We start from the raw sequence: 4,916 nt of genomic DNA, 5'->3' as shown, positions 1-4,916 counted from the left end.
CGGCCACCGAGCTGCGGCGTCGGGTGCGCGGGAGCCCAGGGACCCGCGGGGTCCCGGTCTGAGACTCCGAAGAGACTTACAGGGGCCTTTTCCTCCCTTCCTTGTCTCCCGGAGAGTGGAGTTACTGTTGGAAGCCCTTCCTCTGCCTGTGGACGCGTGTAGAAAAAAAATAGATAATGTAGCTGAAAGATTTGATAATCAAGACACACTGCTCAGCACCTTAAGATCTTGGCTCCAGCAGTGAAGTCCTCCTCCCTTTAGGTTTTGTTGTTTGTTTTTCTTTCCAGCTGTGTTTCTCGGCCTTGACTCCACTGATTAAAATTACTTGGGCAGCGGACCAGCAGGTGGCGTGGAGGTGAGGCGTTGGATCCCACAAGACCCATTTCGCTGTTTAAGTCCCGTCCCGCTGTGAAAATACACTCGGGGAAACCAGCAGATGGCGTAACACGTCGCTGGACTCCAATGTAGTAGACTGTGGTTCGAGTCCCAGACCCGCGGCTTAAAACTCATGAGGGGTGCGTGTGCACTTGCCCAAAATGTTCTTCTCTTGCATTCTGAGCTCATTCCTCTCTGGTCAGGGTCATTTGGGACCTCCACTTGTAAGTCCTGCGAGCAATTCCAGCTCTCATCATACTAAACCTCTTGCCAGCATTTGTCACTGCTGATGGATCATTCCTTTCAGTGACTGTTTGCACCCTCCCACCTCTCCAGATGCTGTTTCTCCTCCACAGTGATCCTCTGGTTCCACAACTCTCAATGGTTCCATTTTGGGGCCTCTTCTCTAGCTGACAATCTCCGATAATTATTTTTTTTAATTAACTGTATTTCTTGAACTGCCCCATATGATTATACTTTACCACTTTTATCTCAGAAGTGTACCATTTCTAACTTTTGATATCAAAGATATTACTGGTACAATTGGTGGAATCTAAATAATGCCTGTAAATTAGATAGTAATTTTGAGGTTATGTTACTTTCCTTCTCTATAAATAGCAGAATTGCCAAAATCAGTTGGTCTGTAGTGGGACCCTCTAAGTTAGCTTTCTAACATATTTCCAGGTAATGCAGTTCCATTGGTCCTGAGGCCATACTTTGAGAATCCTGATGGAAGGGAATGTCTTTCTAGGAATAAAACCCATTGAAGTATATAGGGGCATAGAAGTACCATGTCTGCAACTCACTCTGTAACAGCTCAGAGGAGGAAAAAATGCCTGTGTATGGATAAGTACGAAGGTAAAGGAAAGAATAAAACACTTGTAGAAAAAGGTTAACTTTGCAAACCTGGGTGAAAGGCCTATGCACATTTTATATATAGAGAGAGACTATAGTATATATATATATGTATATATATATACTATAAGTCTGAAATCCTCTAAATAAAAAAAGACAAGACAAAATATGGGTCAGTAGGTGGTGTGGTACTTAAGGCACTGGACTCCCACCAGACCTGGCAGCTGGCTTTCTCACTTTCCTTTTCTATCTCTTTAGTCAAATGATAATTAATTTAATTTAATAAATAATTGTTTTTTAAAAAGACAAAATAGGGACCAGCAGGTGGCATGGTGGTTAAAGTGCTGGACACTCCCACATGGCTGACCATGGTTTGAGTCCTTGACCTGGTGGCTTACTTTCTCTCTCTCTCTCTTTCTCTGTTATGTGTGTGTGTGTGTGTGTGTGTGCCTATCTCTGGTCAAATTAAAATAAATGAATGAACAAATAAAATTTTTTTAAAAAGACAAAATAAGGGCTGGCAAGTGGCATAGTGGTTAAGGTGCTGGATTCCCACGTGATCGATCATGGTTCAAGTCCTGGACTTGTAGCTTGCTTTCTCATTTTCTCTCTGTTGTTCTGCGATCAAACTGAAGAAATAATAATGAAGATGAATAAAATTTTAAAAAATAATAAAAATAAAAAACATATGCTGGGACCAGCAGATGGTGTAATGGTTATATTGCTGGACTCCCACATAGTCAACCATGGTTCAAGTACCAGACCTGGCGGGTTAAAACGCATACTGGACATGTGTATATATGTGCCCAAAATCCTGAGAGGAGAAGGGATTGCAGCCTGGCCATCCTCCCTGGTGGGTGATTTCTTGCTTTCTGTGTCTCTCTGGCAAGCACATGGACTTTTTAGCAAAAATTTCTCTAAAAGAAAACGCTGCATAATAAATATATGCTTAACTTTCCAGTCTAAAGGCTTTATCATATATACAGTAATGATACTTAACTATTGTCTCCTGACTTCTTTTCATTGCAAACTGGTCTATGATAAACATTATTGTCTGCTCACCACCTCCACCTGAGTGTATACCAGGCATTTCAAAAAAGATTTTTTTTTTTTTTGAGAGATTTTGCTACAGGGAAAAAGCACTCACCAGAGAGACAGAGTGACAGGAAGCGAGAAATTACCCCCCAGGGGGATGGTCACATCTAATCCCATCTCCTCCATTCCCCTCTCAGGATCTTCGGCATACACACGTGCGCCTGGCATGAGTTTTAAATCGCCGAGTCTGGAACTAGGCTATGTGGGAGTCCAGTGACATAATCATTATGTCATATGCTGGTCCCTCAAATTTATTTTTACTTTCCCCACAAAAAATGACCCAAAATTTCCTTCGTACCTTCTGTGTTTAACTATACCACAATTTACCCAATTGCTTAAGCTAAAATCCTTGAAATTATCCTTAAATCATCTTGCACCCTTACGATACCGTGAACCTAAGCATTTCTCACCATCTCCATTCCCTTTACCCTAATCCAAGTCACTATCATCTTTTCCTAGAATATTTTCAGGGTCTCCTGGTTGGACAGCCTATCTCCACTGTAGTCAGTTTGCCACATAGCACCCAAAATTATCTTTATAAAATATAAATCATGATGTCACTTTCCTGCTGGTAACATTCCAAGGCATTCCATCACAAAATAAAATCCCAAATTTTCACTTGGCTTTAGGGTCCGACATCATAAACCCATGGCTTCTTTTCCCACCTCCTTCCCTTCCATTTCAACCTTATTCACTGGCTTCACCCAAACTGGATGTGGTAGGCAACAGATGCCCATCACCTAATACCTGAAGCCTTTGAATATGTTATTTTACACGGTAAAAGGGATTTTTGCAGATATGATATTCAGGGGATACTCCTAGGTTGTCCGAGTGGGCACAATGTAATCACAGGAGCCCTTGTGAGTGAAAGAGAGAGATGACAGAGTGAGATGTGATGATAGAAACAGGAGTGAGGGGGCTAGCAGGCAGCATAGTGGTTGAGGTCCTGGCCTCCCACATGGCCAATCATGATTTGAGTCCCAGCTCTGGAGGCTTGAAAATCATGCCAGGGGGACCAGCAGTTAGCGTAATGGCTGTCGCTGGACTCCCACGTAGTTGACCGCGGTTTGAATCCCAGACCCAGTGGCTTAAACTCACGCCGGGTGCGTGTGCGTGCGTGCCCAAGATCCCAAGAGGAGAATGGAGAAGGAATTGCGGTGTGGCCATCCCCTTTGGCGGGGGAGATTTCTCACTTTCTGTCTCTATGTCTTTCTCTGTCTGTCTGGCAAGCGCACGTGCCCTATAGCAAAAACCTCTCCAAAAAAAGAAAAAAAAAAAGAAAAAATCATACCAGGAATATGTGCATGTGTACCCCAAACCCCAGAAGAATGATTGTGGCATGGCCACCCCCTGGGGGAGGCAACTTCTCACTTTCCCTCTCACTGTCTGTCTCTGTCTCTCTCCAGTGAGTGCACGTGCCCTATGGCAAAAGCCTAAAAAAGAAAAAAGCAGCAGCAGTAGGAGTGAGTCAGATTTAACGATGTTCTGCTATTGTCCTTGAAGATGGAAAAGGCCATGAAAGGTGACATTCTGGAATTCAGAGCGCCACATTGGCTTCACTAAGTGAAAAATCAAGGTATCAGTAGAGCTGCATTCCTTTCTGAGGCTCTAGGGACAAGCCCATTCCCTTATCTTTTCAGCTGGTGGAGACTGCCTGCTTTCCTTGGTTTTGGTTTTCAGCCCCTTCAAAGCTAGTAGCAGAGCATCTTCAAACCCCTCCCTGACCCTGCTTCTGAAGTCTACTTACAAAGATCCTTGTTACTACATTGAGCCCACAAGGAAATCCAGGATATTTTTCCTATGTCAAAAATCCCTAATTTAATCACATCTCTTTTGAAAGATAAGGTAACATAATCAGAAGTTCCTGGGATCTGAACACAGACATCTTTTGGAGGCCATTATTTTGCCTACTATATAGCACTGAGAACTTACATAATGAACATGTTGGCATTTTTCTACATGCTGGGCCCTACACTTTGAAATGCATGTGAACAAGGATGTGTTCCCAAGACAACCGGAGTAATAAAGAGCCAGCTCATCTATGGACAGTTGAAGGAACCACACAGATTTATTGAAGAGAAGCTGCAGGACTGAACTCATTTAGGCATTACAGGAACTATACTTTTAAATATGAGCAGATGAGGGGTTTTGTTTAACTGAATACAGAACCTTTTATGAATTTTCAGGGAACTGGACTATGATTCTAAGGTGGAAATGTGAAAAAAAAAAAAAAAAAGGATCTTTTAATCCTTGTCTGCATTCAAAAGGCATTACAACACAATGTCACAAGATCATGTAATTTGTTTCCTGAATACAAACAATACTAGTATATTTAATTGTTTGATTAAATCAAATGTTCTTCTGAAAATCGAATGTAGCTTAATAATATAAAAGTCATCTATTATCTTGCTATTCTAATGATGACCTGCAATATTCTTTTTAAGAATTATTTAATTTTATTTATTTATTCATTCATTTTTATTTATTTATTTATTTTTAATTTGATCAGAATGTCACAGAGAGAGAGAGAGTGAGAGAGGGAAAGTGACAAAGCAAGCCACCAGGTCTGAGACTCGAACCGTGGTTGGCCA

This window comes from Tupaia chinensis, unplaced genomic scaffold (assembly GCF_000334495.1).
Source record: "Tupaia chinensis unplaced genomic scaffold, TupChi_1.0 Scaffold144346_1, whole genome shotgun sequence".
NCBI classification, from domain to species: domain Eukaryota; kingdom Metazoa; phylum Chordata; class Mammalia; order Scandentia; family Tupaiidae; genus Tupaia; species Tupaia belangeri.
This window is presented reverse-complemented; position numbering follows the sequence as displayed.